The following is a 21,400-nucleotide window of genomic DNA, read 5'->3' on the forward strand; positions in this document are numbered from 1 at the left end:
AAACGGAAGTGACGTTGTCAAGAAAACTATAACATCTTTGAGGGATAATAGTTTCACATTATCTTTGAAAGTTTCATTAAAATCAGTTAGAAACCTTTTGAATTATAAAGCCGAGAAGGAGTCAGAAAAAAGAAAAGAAAAAGTATAATAATAAAAAGAAACCGAAGAATAACAAGAGGGTCTTCCGTTGCAAACGGAAGACCCTAATTAATCCAAATTGTTGTACTGAGACCTTGCTGAACAAAATTCCATTGTCGTATGATAAGAACAACGTGCTTACTTCATCAGCTGCTCATCGATTCGTTAAGGGTCATGTTTTTGTTTTAATTACATGCTATTCTCATTGCTTTGGCCTCAAATCCTTGGGCAACATAGTGGTAACTTTTTGTCCTATACAATTAACAATTGTTAAGATAGTCAGAAAAAAACCCCTTTCCAAAATATTGTTTTGGAAATTTCTCCGAATAAATGAACAGGTTGACATGCATATAAAGTACGAAAATACGATGTTTATGTTACATGTAATTACAGTATAATTCTATTGTCAGTTTCTATGCAAAGTTGTTGTATATATGAATAAAATTAAGAAACAGACAGTTTTCCGAATTTGGCATTTTTGTACGATTAAACAGTGTTGTAAACTCAAACAACGGTAAAAATGTAGTCACTCCGGGTAATGAAATACAGAAATTCCATGAAAGAAAACAAACATTTGTGTTGAACTTGTGACGTCACAATTCATATTGTGCCAAATCGGCTTTATTCAAAAATCGTTCAGGTGTGAAATCGAGTTTTCCCCAAAATTAGTTACAAGTAAAAATTTTCAGAATAATGTTTTTTTATAAGATCTCCATAATATAAAAAATTGACCGGTATTAAAGGCATCCTTTCATACATGTACAATATCGATGTACTACTTGGCTGTAAAAAAGTATTTGCTAACCAATAAACTATCCGTCTTCTTGAGCCAATGTTCAAAATATACCAACAAATTGAAGAAATGCACTTAAGATTGCGTGAAATCTTGTATGTTTTTTTGTCGCTTTAACTAGTGTTTGTTTACGCGTTGAACCTTCGTAGAAGTACTTCAGTACCCAAAAGCTACAATTTGTTGTATATGTATTCTGTTAGATTTTTCTAAACTGACAGTGACTTTAAAAATGTTTCCAAATCAAACCCGAAAGGGAATACATGTATAAACAAGTTTTCGACAGCACACGCTCTCGTACAAAAGTGTAGACTTACATGCAGTCGTATATGCATAATATTTTGCAAACACTATTGATCCCTTTAAATGCATATCAAAGCGATGCGTTGGTAATCATTGGTGACTTAATATGTTTCAAACTTCCATGTTACGGTTAATTAAAAATTTTGTGTTTGCGACGTAGACAGACATGAGTTTTGTTACGTTCATATTCATTTGTTTTAGTGTAGTTTTTGGCACTTTAGACTCTTATGGTAAGTGACATTCACAATATCGTCAACCATTTTTATTTCACAATAGGTTTGTTTTGTTAATTAGTTCCTATGGATGTTCCGCCATTTAACTGCCAAAACACACAAACCAGACTTAACTGTATGTGCAGTTGGTTTGAGAATAGTTAATATAGCTCAACTCAATTATTCGGTAGAAATTGAAATTCCGTAGATTTTAAGTCTCGTTGAATCAAAACCGTAGTTCATTGTCATTTTATTTTGATTAATTCCAAAAAGTATCAATAAGTATGACAAAGACTTACAGTATGTAGATTATACATCATCAGTGAAAAGGGAAACACAAAGGAAATTGCATACATTTGGCATATCTTATTGCTACTGAAAAAAAAAAAATCTAGGATGGCATGCATCTATGGCAGCTACATTGAAAATAATTTCATAGTAATTAATATTTGATGATACAGACAAAAACGTAGCTTTCTTGAAATGTTGTTGGAAATATAAAAATCGTCAATTTGAAATTCCATTTATTTGTTAACTAAAACATGGGGCTCAAAGGCCTTTGCGATCACGAAAGTACCATATTCGGTAGATGGACTTGTCAGGGATCAAATAATTGCATGTTTTGCATAAATCGGTACTTTTCTGACTGTAACCCCTACTAAAGTTATCGATGAAAAAAAAAGGGGGGGGGGGGAGCAAGAGTCGGATGCACCTTGATCTACATTTAACCTAGCACCAAGGCCACGCGAAAGAGCCTGAACCCTTAACTCATGCATTTTTATATGTTTGGTAAAGGGCTTCATGAACAATATAGTTATGCATCCTGTTTATATTTCACGTCTGTAAAAGTATAGGTTACTATTTTCTGAGATTTAATACATTAGTACATATTGATCCTGCCCTAGGGCCTGAACCCCTGACCAAAAGGCCTTGGATTATACCATAAGGCATTGTTTTTATAAAAATCATCATATAGTGTGTTTTTCTCAGATTTATATGGGATTAATGAAGTAACGCATTACACAACCATGGTATAGCGCTTCATGGATATTGTGTGTGTGTGGGTTTTTTTTTTTTACCTGGGAGTAATGAAAAATATGTTTGAAACGTGTTAATTATATTTTATCCCACCCATTAGGCCTAGTGATTGTAAATGTTGTGAATATTACAATTTAAATTCCGTTTATTCTATAGTTCCTTTAACAAAAAAAAAATCGGAACATCTGACTTGTAGCTATGAAGAAGGTTAACAATTTAAAACTGTGTTTAGATGACGTCGCACGACGGACAACACACGTCGACGGACAAGGATAAATAGAAATAATATATACAGGGAACTATTCGTCCCCGTTTTATTTTCGCCCCTTTCGCCCTGGTTGTCAGCGAGTTAATTTAAAACTTGGCAAATTCAAATCGTCCAAGTTCTCTCTTTAGTACACAATCTTGTCTGGGCGAAACCATTTGCAAGTATAGAGTGGCAAAAATAACACGGGGCGAAAATAACCCTGTACACTGTAGGTCACCTGAGTTACTTAAATGAACCATAAACTAAAAACAGACTCAAACGATAGTATTTACCTGCACATTTCATTATTTATATAAAATGTATAGCTAACATTGAATAAACATTAGCGTTATGTCTGTTGGTTGTTTCAGAAAATGTGGCTCTGAATAAACCAGCATGGCAGCTGTATCCCTTTCCCGGCAAACCAGAGTGGGGTGCACATCGTGCCGTAGATGGACTGTATTCTAACTTGTCTTATTGGGGAGAACAATGTGCTATATCAACCGGTTACCAAGCAGCAGAATGGCGGGTAGATTTAGGAGACATACTCAGCATATACAACATATTTATACAATACAGAACGGAAAACGATGCATGGGGTAAGGTAGCAACATTATAGAATTTATGCCATGGTTATTTCCGCAAATCAAGTTAGGAGCAAGCACTTAAAATAAGAAGATGTGACAATTGTTTTTTTAACTTTCTGCGATCCAATTAAATAATGACAAATCACTTGATGAATAACGTATATAGCGACTACAAATAGCACTACAATGACGAACATACCTTCGCGTGGCTTATCTGGCAAGATCCCTGGAGGAAACCGACAGAAGCCCGCAAAAAGGACGCCTAGCCCGATTAAAATAAAACGGAAGTTAATCCCCACCCCCAAATACACTACAAACTTTACGCTTGCGTTATAATTAGCAAAATATATCATTATCAATCTTTAAATGAAACAAACTGTTTGTAATTTATTGTTCGACAGCAAGATGTCCCGCATCTTCGCTAGTCAAGTGTCCTATTCGTTTTTCTCATCTTATGATGAGATGAGAAAAACGAATCGGACACTTGGCTAGCGAAGATGGATGTCCCGTTCATTCAGCGACCTTTTACACTACAATTTGATTGCCTTTACATGTACCAACATAGTTCTCTATATATCTGATAACCCAATAATAAAAATCATATGTTGAAACTACTTTTATTATTTCACTTAACAGGTTATAAAAAATGTGTATATGGAAAGTTTAGGTAATATCTTTCCCGTCCTTTCTTTAATACAAATTCAATAAAAAAGATGCCTTTAGATAATTTTATAATTATTTTATAAATGATTTGATTTTTCAACATTTTTTTGTGTTTTCTGCTGTCTTTGTATTGAATGCATCTATATAAAATCTGCTATGCCGGAATGGCTTGATTCAAAAGTTTATAATCTGCGGTTGTATATTAAATATTCGAATTATTCTTATTTTATTATTATTATATATGGTACCAATTCTTACAAGTATACGTTTATTGATATATATTGTATTTTTTCACTTTCTTATAATGGCAGATGAAAACAACTTTTACACATCAAGATTTTTGGGATTTTCGGTTTATGTATCAAACACGACCTGTAAGGAGGAAGGAGTGTTGTGTTTTAGGGACACCATCTATACAATGACAACAATACCTAATAAAATGAACATCACGTGTGTCACACACGGAAGATATGTCATTTATTACAACAACAGAACTAGCCTTTCCTATCCATCAGAGTACAGTCAAGACGCACACACGGATCTCTGTGAAGTTGAAGTATACGGTAAATTGAAATTAGATAAAAACATTTTTGCAGAAAGGAAAAAAACATATTGATCAGTTGCAATGTAATAATATCCTGCGTTGTTTTATTGCGATGAAACACAATGTACTACATCAAGATGCAACAGTCGACGTAACTTGTTTAAGTGATATTGGAATTTTAAAAATCATTCAATAGTTTCGGTAAAATGACACCATCTCTACAATGAACAATTACGCATTTAAAAGACCAACTCAAACACGCGTTGCTTTCTTTTGGAAGAAAGATCTAAATAAAAAAATTAAATCAACGATATTAAGCTTTGCATTGCTGTTTGGAAATAAATAATGAAGGGTTAATGGAAACACTAAGAATCAAAGAACTGAAGTACTGAAAACTGGGCTCTTTTTTGGTGTGTCATTTTGCATGTTGTGTAGTAAAGACTGAAATCTTTCTCTCTCTCTCTCTCACTCTCTCTCTCTCTCTCTCATGCTTTTAATGTCGGCAAAGCGTCAGAGAGCGACCAAATTTTGTAAAAAAAAACTATGAACAAAGATATGTCTGTCTAGTAGAAAAACGTTCAACAGTTGCTGCTTTGAATTTTGCAACAAGCGTTATACATTCAATCCCCATTTCTTCAACGCCCAGTAAAGTAGTTTATAGAAATTCCTGTGCATTGTATATGTCCAAAATGTGTAGTCTTTTTTTAAAAAGACGTTGTTAATAAGAAATCTAAAAACGATAGACAAATCTCTCGAAATTAAAAAAAAAGCCAACACTTTTGACAGAACATGGCTCTTTGTGTAACAATTTGGTATAGCGGAAGCTTATACTTTAACGCTGTTTGTTTTTTGTTTACTTTTGAATTTGTGCTATTTATAGTAACACTGGCGATTTGCCTGCCTACAGCCAGGACTCTGCTTTCAGCAGAGCCGGGCAAATAATATACTGTCATTTAATTTACCTGCCCCCTCAGCATTCATCATTACTATATACATGTATAAGATTCATCGGTGTTTATTATAATAATACTGTCAAAAAAATGATTTCCCGATTTTGATTTATACACACATATTTTATCAAAGTGTTCTAAGCCCTTTCATTATCAAATGTTTATATACACCCAGTACACCTTAAAGGGACTTGGACACGATTTTACTTCAAATGTTTTCAATTTTATTTTTCCATTTTCAATGTTTATACTGATAAATAAAGAAGTTTATAATGCTTTGTCAAAATTTGAACGTCAAATATTAAGATATAACAAAGATACAGAGTTCATAATTCTTTGTTTTGTACACAAAGCCAGAATGTTGTCATTTAGTAATGTTGCCAAAAAAAAAAAATACAATGTGAATTATATACATGTATCGAAAATTAAACCCCAGCCCTTATTCGATTGTTATACCTAAAATGCCTCACTTTAACACTTTTTAAGTAAAAAAAAATATGGGTTTAAAGAAATGAGAAAAACTTTAAAATCTTATATATCGTACTTAATACCACGATTTAAACATCAAACAGAAGAGTTTTCTTAATAATTTTAAATCATTTTAGAGATTAGTCATTAAAAAAGAAAATTATTCCATAAAACTAGTTGCTTCGTAGCGCGCTTTGTGAATATTATTCCATACCGTATTTAAATGATATATTTAGGATGTCCCAGAACAGGATATTATGACGTAAATTGTTCAACACCTTGTCCACAAAACTGCCAGGAAGTACGATGTCACATCCTTGATGGAACGTGTCTAGGTTGTGTTGATGGGTACATCGGATCGTTTTGCAATGAGTGTGAGTGTTTTAGCAGTCTTGAGACATGCATAGGTTGAGTTAATGGAAACAATGAACAAAACTGTAATCGAGTTAAATGCAAATTTTTATATATATATATATATATATATATATATATATATATATATATATGTATATGTATATAAATATATATATATATGTATATATATATATATATATATATATATATATATATATATATATATATATATATATATATATATATTTATATATATATATATATATATATATATATATATATATATATATAAAGACAACAACTAGATATCCTTTCTATTTAAAGTCAATTTACGTATTTATATAATTATGTATTTTTTTTTCCTAAACTGGCTTAGCAACAATGAACAGTTTAATTTGTTTGATATCAATTTGAGTTAATTTTAAACGTTTTAGTTGCAATTTTAGTAGTATGTTTTTATATTGATGCATGTAAACAAACTGAGATAAATTCTTATAGGATGAAGGATGAGTGGACGTTTGAATGTTTGAGTTGACAACATTAAATGTATAAATATTTTGTGTATTATTATGTAAAAAAAAAAAGAAAATATTTCCTGTCTACTAACAACGTGTCATTTGTTTTCTGATATAAATGAAGATGCTAGTTTTGGCAAATTTCAACATTTATAATTGTAAAATTACAATTATTATTCATTGGTTTACATGTATGTTTAGTTAGATATTTTAGTAATATTGCAGTTTCAAGTCATGTGAGTATGAAGTCTAATTTGTATGTATTAATATCGATCTGTTTGCACCCCCTCCTTCCCCCATTTGTTGGTATACTGAGATGTGATTTATAATAGAAAGTTTTACAGTTTTGATATTTATAACAGTAACAGTTCGCATTTCAGTCGGTGCGTGCATATAACTGTAATATTAACAACAGTTCAGAACCATTAATAAGTACTCAAAAGTATACAGACAAATGCATGAATTATAAGAACGCATAATTGAAGGAAAAATACATGTACGTTGTGATGTTATCAAATTGACAGATTTATTTAAATGGACGTTTATTAAAGTGCAGTTTTCGTGAAAATGTATGACATTAAACACATTGCATTTTTTTCAGAGATCTGTTGTCAATTGACCAAATATTGCATCAACCATTGCAAAAACGGATGACATAGGGTTACAGTATTTAGAAGGTTAACCTGAAGTATGTTACGGTATATTTCTTAATACTGTGGAATCATTAGAATTCGTGGGGGCCAATTTTCGTGGATCTCTTCAGTTTTCAGTTTTATAAAGAAAGATAACTCAGAAAAGTTTGTTTGCTTACACGAGTTATCTTTCTTTGCGATCGTACAGGTACATGCTGTTTATACCGATACTAGGTATTAAGTCTTGAGTAAAACTTAGCAATAAGTTCGCCAGAAGGCAAATTAATCTATTTAAAATGTGAATTTTTTCTCGGTCTGGTCATTTTTTTTCGAAGATGTCGTTGAAACAGTTGTTGACTACAGGTAGACTCAAAACAACAGCACCAACAGTTCTTGGTCTGTCCGACCCCGGGGACTATACAGAACCTCGGGAAGCGGCAGTATTCCAAACTGCAAATGATGCAGTTGAAACTATTGTTACAAGTACTACCGAAAGTCCTCTCTCGACACCTAGGAAAAGAAAGCAGGGTGAACATAACCACCTGGACGAAGAACAAAGGGCTACAATTGGCAGACTCGCTGTTGAAGACGGTGTTGCAATGGCAACAAGGCACTTTATGTCAAATTCTGGTATTAAAGTGTCAGAAGTCAGAATCAACAGTAAGAAGCATCCTAGACCGATATCTAAGAGCAAGAAAAGCATCTGGTATGTCATAGTATTTATATAACTTTTATATAACGTAAATATTAAATTACATTAAGCATTGCCGCACTTTTTTCCGTAAGAAATAAATATAAATACGCAATAAAATGATGCATTAATTTTTAAGGGGATTCACATCTCGCTGCTCTTATAAATCCCCTCGAGGAAACACTTTAATGCTTGCTTCCTTGGATAGTGAGGTACAAAACTGGATCCGCCAAATACGGCCCAACGGGGGTGTTATCAATTTGAAAATCGTTATGGCGGGGACGGATGCTTTTGTGACCAAGTTCGACGGGAAAATAATAGCCCGGTTTGGGGGCCACATCGAAATCACTAAGCATCTTGCTAGGTCGATTATGCGCCGTATGGGTTTTGTAAAACAGAAAGGGACAAAACCTGTTAAAACTTTACCAAGTGATTTTGACGACATCAAATGTAAATTTGTAAAAAAGTCAATAATATTGTGAGTGAGTATTCTGTTCCGGATTCTCTTATAATCAACTGGGATCAAAGTGGATGCCAGCTCGTTCCCGGGGGTGAGTGGACAATTGAGGAAAAAGGATCAAAGCAGGTTACAGTCGCCGGAATTAAATGATAAGATAACACTTCTTTTAGGAATAACGAAATCGGGAACTTTACTTCCCCGCAACTTATATATGCAGGAAAAACATGGCGCTGTCTACCTCAAAGTGTAGAGTTTCCATCTGATTGGGATATCACGTTCACCGAAACTCACTGGAGCAACGAATGTTCGATGCTTCGATATGTGGATAAAGTGATCGTGTCCTAGGTTAACGAGATTAGAGAGGAACTTCCGTTAGATCGAATCAACCAGAAGGCCATTGCTATTTTCGGCATTTTTGCCGCTCACCGCACGAATTTTTTAATTGAGAAATTAAAGAGCCACAACATTCAGCCCCTGTATGTCCCAGACCCGTGCACTGACAAGCTCCAGCCGTTGGATTTGGCCGTAAACTACGATAACAAGGAAAAATTAAAAGCAGAATTTCACGAATGGTATTTCACCCAAGTTTTAGAATCGCTTGACCGTGACGGTCCTGGGAGTTCCAATATCGATCTAAGAACATCGACACTGAAGCCTTTACACGCTAACTGGATAATTAACACCCATTATAACATGCCAAAACGCCCCGAGCTGTTAAAGAGCGGCTTCCAAAAAGTGGGACTGTGATTAGTCGATCTATTATTCCACTGAGTAGTAATTAATACTGAACTGAAATATTAAATGTTTAAAAAAAAACCTTTCTTCTTCACACTGCGTTCTAATATTTTTTGCTGTAATATACAAACGTTATCTTTATGCACTCTGCGTTCTTTGCACTGAAATATGAACATGGAAATGAAAAATGCATTTACTTTTACTTTAAGCGTACATATAGAGATTTGTTTATTTTTTAAAAAGTACAAATTCGGTGTCTTTATTCGTTGAGGATGTAAATTCGTGGGGAAGGGGTATCAACGAAATCCACGAAAATTTAGCCACCACGAATTCTAATGAGTCCACAGTACCCATATATCTGCATGTTATCATAAATTATAGAAAGGTGACGTAGTAGCAAAGCTATGTCATTCAGTCAATTTTTTGTTATTAATCAGCGATATTTTATTCAGCGTTTCAATGATTGAATGATTGAAAGTCATTTTGTGGGAGTCTCCGACAATTGTTTTGCATTCCTTCGAGTTCCCGCCAAAGTATTCTGTTCCATTCTTGTTGTAACTATTTGTGTTTTTGGTATTCGATGTTTAACGATAACGGATGATACAAAGCAAACAAATTGATAGTCCGCTAATTTAATCTTGGTAATTTTTTAAATGATTTAAGATCAATTCTAAAAAAAAAAAAAAAAAAAAAAGATTTATAAAAGGGTCTGGCCACTCATAGTAATCAGTTTTCCTTATATCTCATACATACACACCCCTAGGTGTAAAACGCAGAAAAAATACCAAAAGTTGGTTGCTCGTGGTAACCGTGTTCGCCATGGTAATTCAGGCTAAAGATGGAAAAATAGCAAAACGTACCTACTTTGAAGCCATATTTAAGGTTTGGTCCACTAATGTAAACTATCAAAGACATAAAACAGTTTTTATCTCATTTTCAATTTTTAAATCTTATGATAAAATTGATGGAGAAACCAATACTTTTAAAATGTTACCATGGAAACCGTTACAAAGGCTTAAAAAAAGTTTTTTTGTGATTTTTTGGGAGTTGATTTTACTCAACTCTCCTATGCAGTTACTTGGACAAACCGAAAGTGAAGCAGTGTTTGGACCTCAGCACAAATCATCGCGGCTGACAAGACTTAGTTCTTGAAAATAATTGATAAATTCGATGTAATGTATGCTAAAGCATTGATTTTCAAGGAAACTTATCTATAAATACCTTGAAAACAGTCAGATTTTAAATAGTACGAACAATTTAGATATTTTTTGTAGTCGTATGTATTCCTACGCTAGAGTTCAATATGGTCTCGTTCAACTCGACGCTCGGCTGTCTCCGTAAATCTCCGACAATCAGAAAATCTCCCTTGCTTGTCGGAGATTTACGGTGTCAACCGAGCGTTTGGTTGAACGAGACTAGAGTTCAATATTGCTTGGATCCATACAATTTTCGAGAAATATTTCTATTACTGATACATAGTTTGATTGAATTAATTTTATCTTTTAATAATATTTAACATGATTCCTATGGGGGTTGCTCGACAATCTTGTCGAAAAAGTCCAAAAATTCATATTATAAAAATGTGCGTAATTCAAATACAAATTTAAAACTACATGTACTTGCCATGCAAAATAACATATCATTGATTTTGAAATATAAAAAAAACATCGACAAAATCAACTCCCGTCAGTTCTTCAGTACTTTGATTTCATAGGCCGAAATTGGAAACTATAAATTTGTTACATTCTTATCAACGTCAATGCAATATATATATTATTATGAAAATGGACATCTGTTGCTATGGTAAGAAGGTGAAAAATCGTAAAAATTGAGAAATTGAAGATGATTTTGATATGCGTTAGTTCATAATATTAGAATTGTTTTAGCTATTGTTTTAGTTGGAACTTGTAAAATATATCTTATTTTTACTATATACCAAGAAAAGCTATTTTATGCAACAGAAAAGTGTTGATGCTATGGAAAATTGAGTTGCAGGAAAATCACACAGAAATTCCTACCTTTTGAAAATCCATAACAACGGTAGTTATGTTTAGAACTAAGTGTTAGTTTAGTGTAATTAAAGTTTAGGACATACTTGATTTTATTCTCACCAATTGATTTCATATATGAATTCATTCTAAAATACCTAAAAATATGATTATTTACCTTATTTTTTTAGCTTGTTACCAAAGCAACGGTTTTCAATTTTCATATTTTAATTCTTGATTGCACATAATAGCGTTTGCAAAAAAAAATCCAAGTTTTGCTTTTCAAATGAAATCAAGAAAACATGTTTTTAAATTTCTGTTTAGTAACCGTAGAAACCTTTTAAAAACATGCATATCTCCATGAATCTTTGTCTTTTTTTTTTTTAAATGACAACTATTTTTAATAATATAGTCTATCCTGGAAACTCCATGTTGTGCATATTACTCACAATATGTTCTCAAATAAACATTAAAATGCCATTTTTACATCTTTACCCTCTGCTACCATGGCAGCGGGACCAAATAGCAACAAATGAATGGTGTTAGGCTTTTTTACTTATCAAAGTCTATCAAATTGTCCAGTATGAAGAAAATCCATGACTATATGCGTGGCCACCAAATTTTGATTCTTACATAGAATTGATCTTATCAATTATCTTTTAGATCAGATAATTGTACACCACCTAATTAGTTTTCAATATGTTGATAAATGCTCGATTGTCCAATTATAGTGATGTTATACTAAGATACTGAAAAATATATTCTTTTTTCTGCATAAATGTATGTGTAATGATGCATATAATATATGTCTTTTTAAAAATGTGACATAAACAAAATCATCTGCAGTCATTATTTCGACAAAATTAAAATACTTCTTATTCTGTTAAGGGAATAAACTACTTGATTGCCATGCACAATATTGAACTCTTTTAACTCTTTTAACTTTTATCGAAGTGTTTCTTCTTTCAAGAAAATCAATTTACTGCTTGTTTAATATAAATAAATTTCATTTTGTCTATAATCATTTTAAAACTATCTAAACTCCCCGAGTTCGATGTTGGTTCAGAAAATATTATCATTGTTATTTATACCTGCATCACGTCATGTTTGGAAAATCAATAACAATGACTGTCGTTTGTAAACATGAATTGTATGAGGAGTGTTGATAAATAATTCAATATTTATATAACACAGCCTTTTTAGCTTTCTAAAAATACCATTTCACGAACGCAAGCAAAATAAAAAAGAAAACGAAATAATAATTCAATATATTTATCAACATGTATCATGCACAGGTATCATTAAAATTCATACTACAACCTGTACCTATAACATAAACATGGTATTACATTAGTACCATGAATATTATATAATATTTTACTTAGAAATATGTAACAAATGGTTTTGTTCTACTTTAAGGAGTACTGTTGAGGTGTGGTTCTTTTGGATTAATAACATATCTTGTTGATTAGACTTAGAAATTGTTTTTATAAGTAAATTGAAAGGCAAAACAACAAAAACTGTTGAGCACGCTACGTAAAAGATCAATTTAGCCTGGAATGCAGTGAAGCAAACGCTAGTAATAGCGAATTCAAGAGCCTCAAGACAAAACAAATCGTTATAATTGTTGTTTTTTTTTATATTCGTCAGCTGTAATAAATCATGCATCGGGTTTATTTAAAAGTTTGTTGAAAATAACCTCTAGTCTGTTGACTCTAATGATGAAGTCGTTAATTTCGGCTCAATTCAGGGTTACCTTAACACAAGAATCCTGACCCTTAATTAAAAGAAACATTTTTATTATTCATCTATTTTTCATATATATCAATGAAGTAAGTCCATCATGTTCCTATTAAAAAAATGACTATCAACTAAAAAAAGCTCCTTACACAGATTTATGATTTAGCATTTACTGAAACAAAGGAATACCATCATGATGACATTAAAACTATGAAACTTGAACTTTATGTATTTGTGTACAAAGTCATTTGATGTCAGCAAAAATCCATTATTCGAAGTGTCAAATATATAAATTAAACATGCTAGATACGTTTTCTTTTTTTTTATTATCTGTACTGTTGTTAACGTAATACAAACTTTTTAAAGCTAAAAATGCCCAAACAATATTAAATAAACAATGCACACGCATAAACAAAAAAAAAGAACAAATATTTATAAAATATTTACACATAATAAATCTTTTTATCAGTTATGTTCATTTAAAAAAAACACATCAAAACATGCCTACGTGCTGTTTATTGATTATCTTATTTGACAGGAATACTTTACTATAACAATTAATACTATGCATTATCATTCAACGTACCATAACGTTTTCGTGATGTAAAGACAACTTTAACATAAAAAAATATATTGAAATATAATGTCACGTCAAAAAAAGTATAGTTTTTAAACTAAACAAACGTACTAGTGTAAATTATGATAAAGAATTGACTAACAAATTGGTTATTTTAATGAACCATAGTCAAAAGTAGGTCCATCAACAAGAAACAAAACAATGAGTTTGATAAAGATTATGTCATTAACAACACTTAAAAATGATGTAAACATTGTCTTATCTTTGACGCTTTTTTTTCTATTTTCAAGACGAAATGAGCTTTTCTCGTTAGACAGTTAAGTCATAACATATAAACAAGTGCATACTTACATCACTTTTATAACAATATGATGTTTATAAAGTCAAGACCTAAACTTTTTTAAATTTGTTTTTTAATCGAAGTTAAGTTATTTTTACTATATACATGTTCGTAGCTTGTCCAATATATGTAATTTAATAATCAAATAAGGTCTAACATTTTATTGAACTTCGTATATAGCACATTTATATCAATGTGATTTTTATAAAATCGTGACCAGAATTGTTCCCCCCTCTTTTGTCTAATCGAGAATAGTTTATTTGTGTCATACACATGTCCATTGTTTTTTTCAATATATGTAATATAATAATGGTCCTACATTTAATTGAACTACGTGGTAAATTTTCTCAGTCACGACTATGGATATTATATGTCCCTCAGTTGTCGTAGGTATTCTAAATGCAGTTTATGTGTGGCACGCGTGTTCTCTCATAGCGTTTATAATTAACCTGAGCAACTGCTCCTTTTTGTTAAGATTACCCCTTCTCGAATTATTAATTTTATGTAAATTGCCCGATGAAAACAGAGGCATCAAAATGTATCTGGCCTTTTACCCGTTGGTTGTTCATTTAAAATATTCAAGGGATAAATAATAATGTTTCGTACATTAGATGTCTGGTTCTTTAGATGTCAATTCATTAGCTAAGTACTGAACGAAAGGATGTTTTAATAACTGTAACAAAGAAATGGGTTGACATGCTTCCTTGGGACAATGCGAAAATGGTTCTAATATTATAAACTATGCATGTGAAAAATAATATACCAACATTTTTATTTTGTGTCATATATTTTGATTTTAGCAATTTTATCTTTAAAAATGTCTGGCATTTTTTTTTCTCAACACGAAACATTGCTGACATTTCTTATAATGCTACCTAATTTAATCATTAGATGTAGCAATATTTTCATTTTTTTATGCTTATGTCTTTTCAATAGGGTTACGTAGTTTAAATTACATATAAATCTATCCTGCTTTTTAAAGCTTTAAATCTCTCTCTCTATCTCTATCTCTCTCTCTCTCTTCCTTTCTCGTAGGCTAATAAATATTCAATTTTGCTTCATGTAGCGTGTTCAAATATTTCATTTTATTTTTTGGTACCTAACCGCTCTGTAAGTATATCCTTTATTGTTTTCTTGAATGCTAAACAAATCACAAGACAGCTATTCACAGAAGTAGTAAAATACAGGCTAATGTCTTCTTAAAAATATACAGCAATATTTCAGCGTTCATGATTGCAGACAGATGTAGACAATATAATTATTGAAATGTTTTTGTGTTGTCGCTTTAAAGTCATTGTACGTGCATGCAGTTGTCGCAAGGAATATGAATAATAAATGATACAGTCATAAATCATGTTATCTTTTGCGCGTCCGCGGCTTAAAATATAGTGCAAAAGAATTTTCAAAGACAACTTTTGTATTTAAGATCGACTGTTCACGATTTGATATATTTTTCAAAAGTAAATATCAAACTGTTTATTTAAGTTCGAACGAATTATTTAATCTCAAAAAAGCAACCATTCAAGACGCATGATGACTTTTAATCGTATACATACGCCGACGTAATTAGATTTGACGTGTATTATTAATCCACAGTGACAGAATAACACTGCAGAACTAAGTGGAAACATATATCAAAGGTAGGTCTTTATATATTACATGTACATTGTCTTTTTTCATAACCAGTTTTCATGCCTATATCCTCTGGTTCCACTTTATACTATAATTACTTCTTCAATTTCAACAACTGAAAATGAAATATTAGATAAATTGTACTATAATAACAGTTATAGAAATAAAACTTTATCGATCATACTACTGTAAACCAACTATTAATTAAGTTTTTTTTCGCAGCAGTCGAATCGGTAAATATCTCTGATGTGTTAAATATGATTATTCTTTTTAAGTGTTTGTGGTAAACTATTGCCAATAGATCCAGTAAGATGCACTGCAAGAAACTATACGTTGTCCAACTGCTGATGTAAACAAGCAATCTAAAATATATGCATCATTATTTATACATGATATGTTGGTCCTCTACAACAGATAAGGACGATAGTGTCATTATTGAGTCAGACTATGGATATTTGTCACTCAGATTTTGAAACCAATGCTACCCCAGCTACATGTACATATTTCTATATCTCTGATTTTTTAAAGTATTCAGTTGTCTTGATTATCATGAATTTACGAAGGTAATGTGTTACACTATACTTTGTGTTATCATATGATTTTGACAGTAAGGTCCGAAATACCCCACTGCCATTTTTAGTAGTTTATGCCTTAAGGTCAAGATGTAGTAAATTAAAGGTGCATTCAGGTTAATTTAATTCAAGATATCTTTTTTTAGTGATGGTTCATACCAATTCTTTTGTCTGATAGGATGTACCGGGGCCTACTTCTGTCGTAATTTTCAATTAAAGAGGGAAGGAATTTGTAACGAAAATGTAGAACAAAATGGTTGATTATATTTCGAAATGAAATTTTGAAAATGAACAAAATACCATATTACCAACTGGAAGAGTATTTTTGTCAATGTACGGATCTACTGGGAATGAACATTTTTTCACATATAGACAATCAAAAGTGACCATTGTCAAGTGCTTTCATATCTTTTTGATCGGATGCAACTAATTGTACAGTCACGACACATGCCTTTTTATTTCCATGATAGGTTTGATAGTTTTTCTATTTGTAGCTTCGGATTGACTACATTAATACAAAGACAATGCAATGAATTTAAATTATGCGTGTTCTCTAATCTCATGATTCCAGTGTCTACGTTTATAGACTTCAATGTGTAACAATTTTTTTTTCAAGGTTGCCCAATCTCATAACAGCTGGCTTTTGTTATTTTACCCGGTGAAAAACAAACATCAAAAGGTACTTGTCTCTAATCCTGTTATTTGATGAATTTTCTTTTAAGAAAAGGAAGTTTTGTGCTTCTTCAAATCGACAATTCATTAGCAAAGACTTGTGTGCTACTTTTAAAATACTATGAGAAACTGGGTTGATGACTAAACCAGTTACAATACGGAGCAGATAAAATCGTGGGAAAAGAAACACTTCTTACCGGCTTGTTCTTTAAAGTAAATACAAAAATACTATAATCATTTTGAGGTTTGTATGCACTCAATTTTAATGTTGACCAAGTCTTGCAATGTTGATGTACAAAAGCAACAAAAATTTATTTCTGAATACGAGATTTGGCTAAGTTTAAACTCATTTATAGTTTATTTTAGATCATTACCTTTTTTAAGCCTTCGTCTACATCAAACTTTAAATTTTAACTTTTCTTGTTGCACTAACAAATGCTATTATGTATTTATGTTCTACATTGTAATTTTATAACACTGATTTGGTATTCAATGTTTCTGCAAAAATACATAAAACAGTTGCGGTAAATTAATTTTTATGAAGATGAGGTTTCTGTGTTAAAAGGTATTCATAAAAATACAGCAATATTCATAACTAAAAAATGTGGTGATGTTTTTGAAAATGAACTTTATTCAGTCTGTTTGAAAATGTTTACGAATGATTATGTTAATCTCCCATTAAAGGCAAAAATATTTCAAAGATTTTTGAAAGCTGATCATTTTTTTTTTCCAGAATAAATTACCTCTGCTGAATTATAAATGTCGCTTGACTGTCAAAATAATTAAAACTCGATTATATTTTATGATTTTATTTTACAAGTAAGTGCATTTGACTTGTATACAAACAAATATCCATTATTAATATTGAAATCGTTGATCAATGTTTAATAAGATAATTATGTATTACTCAAAATAGTTTTCTTGTTGAAAGGTAGCGTATGCATACAAATGTTGATCGAAAATATATATACATGTTTTCTATTTTTTAAACGTATAAAGAAATATATCAATTAAAATGTTTTGCTTACTTGCTAAAAGTTAAAATCCTGTGCAAATATTACACTAAATATTATACGTTTACAGAATGTTTGCATATGTTTGTCTGCTCATCGTTACTAGAACAAATAATTCGGTGCTAAGGAAGATAAATATGTTTTTAAAGATTAATTCAGCGTTTACTTCCTTGCTGCAGACAGTTAGATTTTTTATGGATAAAATATACAAGTCCATCAGGTATTTTTTTTTGTAACACAGTACATGCATTTTGATTTAGGTTCATGTTTAGATATTAAACAAAATAAATGTATTAGAATCGGTGCCGTTCGAGAAGTATAATGTCGATTTATTGAAATGAATGATTTTAATAATGATATTCGCGAATAAATGCCTACTAATTATGTGATCTACATCTACGGGCCGCTCCTAAGGATTTCTGTTCGTTATTAGGGTGGAATAATCAAGTATATAAAAAAGGCAATGATAATATTAAATATCTTGATGATTTTACTTTGGCCGGTAGCTAAATCACTTGGGATTGTACTATGCTTATGCAAAAATTTAAATTCCATCTTTGGATCTTCAGGAGTTTATAACTGATGTTTGCTACAATAATTAAGAAATTGACAGATATAATAAGACAACTCGAATACCCCCAAAAATACCATAGCAGGTAAAGTAACAGCCAGTTTTTATTGTTTTACTGGATTACTCCAGCTAATAGCAGTTTGTAATAAGGATTTATGATACTAATTGATAGCTATCATGACCTAATCAAAACAACAATGTTAGCTAAGAAATGGTGGCGGACATACATACGTGTAGTTTGCTAATTGTTTTAGAATGATAAAACAAGATGTAAAATCAAATAAAATAGCTTATAAAGCTTCGTTTCGATGTATTACTGATGAATGGTTAGGATGTCAATACTTCTTTTGTTTAGAGGATATTCTAATCAATATTATATTCTTCGTTTATTATTTCCACTGACACTGCGGAGATACTGCGCATAGACCATGAGCAATTTGTAAACACGTTACGTAAATATTACGTGCCTTGACCGTGTGTTCAATAATTGAAAGCCGTGCGTTATATACAAGGATCGTTAGAAAGGAAAGTTTAAAAAAACCCTGTTTGAATGGTTTTTTCCCTATTTTTTAAAAAACACCCAGAGAACATTGAAAGGTAAATTATATATTATTTTTCATGTTGCAAATTCTGGTTTTTAAGTTGTTAAATCCTCATGACAATAAGAATGGTGGAAATATCAATATTACAATAACATTCAATCTATGTATTTTTTTTTTTTTAACTTGTTTTTTTTTTTATCTAGTTTCGAATTAATCAATAATTTGCAATTAGATAATGTAACATATTGAATAAGAAATATGGATTAGTTACATTAAATTCCTTTTCGTTTGTTATTTTTTTTTTTTTTTTTTTTTTTTTAAACTTTATTTATTTTACAACGATTGATAAACAAGTTCTACAACTTAAATTAATATCTCTCGTTGGCACGGATGTTAGCGCGAGGGGGTCATTGGTGTGGGAAGAAGCCGGAGTACCCGGAGAGAACCCACGTGTCCAAGCGGGCGACCGCCAAACCCTATCACATACGACCTCTGTCGATCACGGGGATCGAACTCGGGTCGCAGCGGTGAAAAGCGAGTGTATTGTTATTTTAATGTTGATCGTTAGGGGTAGTGTGTACGATTACACCGGTTTTTCTTTTTAAAAACATACTTGATATTTTACTTATTAAGTGTTAGAATATGTTCTCAAAAAAATATATATTTAATTAATACTGAATAAATGTAAAGTACAATTCATTTTTAAAAAAATCAGCAACAACACATATGATTATATTTCTATTGCAAGAATAATATGCATTAATAGGCACCTTAATGAATGACTGAACACAGTACTGCACAGTATTAAGTACCAGAGAGAGAGAGAGAGAAAGAGAGAGAGAGAGAGAGTACAAACTATACTTGCTTGTATCAATTTTGCTATATCCAATGTCTCTTCCAAATGTCAATGTGTTTTAGGTAGCAAGGGACAGTTTCGAATAAAGTACCCGTCAATATTTTTGTAAAATTGAGAGTTGCTGTACTTGAAGGCTTATGAGTGTTGCTAAAATTCATGAAATGATTTTTAATGATTATCATTAGTAAGAGGGGTGTCTCTTGTTGAAATTGATATGCAATATGTAGGCCCCTTATGTTAGGTACATAAGAATCAGAAGTAAAATGCAAAACCTGCGGCTATGACTGTTGTGCTGACTTTACACAGTGAAATTGCAAGTTACAGACGGGAGGTAAAATAACACGAACGTAGGTGGATGGGACATTGTAAACTATACAACGGTAAGTTTCTGACATGTGATAGTACAACATGCACGCGGTACGGAAGGTCAACCCTCTGCAGGGAATTAGCTGGGGAGGTCTAAAAAGCTGAAAAATCATGAAAAATTTGCAAAATATGAAAGGGTCAAAATGTCATAAAAACCAGTATGTAGAGAATTTTACAGGTTTTGATTAGTAATTTTCTTCAGAAATTGGTGATTGGCCTTATAAAGAGTGAATTAAAGGTGTTTGTGCTGAATGGGAACTGATGAAATTCTAGTTACAGAGTTCCGAAGACATGCATCCCTTGGCTACAATGAATTTATCAAAAAAACTGTCCCCTGCCACCTTAGAAAGAAGAAAAAAAACCCACAAAGATAAGTTGTCATTCAGATAAAACCAATTAGACTTGCATTGACCGGGAATGTTTGCAAATAAATTAAGATCTATTTAAATCGGTAAAGTTCTTGCATTTTCCTTTGTAGTAGATCTTAACGTAAATGCAAAATTCATACAAAGTGACCTTTGACAACGCTTTACAATACATCGATAAATCCTTTTGAGTACTGGTGTTTACTTTCAAGTACTAATTGATAGGAGTCCGTTTTAGTCAATATACTTTTTTTTACAGTAAACGTTTTGTAAAGGCTTAAATCAGCATTTAAAATTCACAATGTGTTATTGATTTTGTTCCTAGTTTTGAGAAATATTTTTTTAGATATATTTCAATATTTACAGGTGCACATTGTTACATCACTCGCCAATATCTAACAACCAAATTCATACAAAATCTGTTCAAAGAAATTTGTCAAATAATGATATGTTAGCGATTATAAATAAAAATAGGATAGATAGATAGATAGATAGATAGATAGATAGATAGATAGATAGATAGATAGATAGATAGATAGATAGATAAATAGATAGATAGATAGACAGACAGACAGACAGAGAGACAGAGAGACAGACAGACAGACAGACAGACAGATAGATAGATAGATAGATAGATAGTTAGATTGATAGATACCTTCTGATGCCCTTTAAGGATCAAGACTATATACATATATACCTTCTGATGCCCTTTAAGGATCAAGACTATATATATGGTTAGGAGGTGGGGATTTCAACTGTTTTTGAGATATTCGTGCACTTCCCGGTTGAGGGGGGTCACGACCACCCCCGGGGCCCATGACCTACATACCGTTTGATGC

At 31.7% G+C, this 21,400-nt stretch overlaps 1 long non-coding RNA gene and 1 other non-coding gene across 2 annotated transcripts; both read left to right on the forward strand.

Annotated features, from left to right (window-relative positions):
* Window positions 1–1,305: 1,305 nt before the first annotated feature.
* Window positions 1,306–6,417, forward strand: LOC136273751 (uncharacterized). The gene is made up of 4 exons (XR_010711985.1): window positions 1,306–1,461; window positions 3,100–3,327; window positions 4,290–4,541; window positions 6,177–6,417. It is a non-coding gene; the product is annotated as an uncharacterized lncRNA (long non-coding RNA).
* Window positions 6,418–6,596: 179 nt separating this feature from the next.
* Window positions 6,597–11,469, forward strand: LOC105345429 (uncharacterized). Its single transcript, XR_010707831.1, has 3 exons — window positions 6,597–7,497; window positions 7,805–8,147; window positions 8,272–11,469. It is a non-coding gene; the product is annotated as an uncharacterized protein (transcript).
* The last annotated feature ends 9,931 nt before the right edge of the window (window positions 11,470–21,400 follow it).

This window comes from Magallana gigas, chromosome 1 (genome assembly GCF_963853765.1).
Source record: "Magallana gigas chromosome 1, xbMagGiga1.1, whole genome shotgun sequence".
NCBI classification, from domain to species: domain Eukaryota; kingdom Metazoa; phylum Mollusca; class Bivalvia; order Ostreida; family Ostreidae; genus Magallana; species Magallana gigas.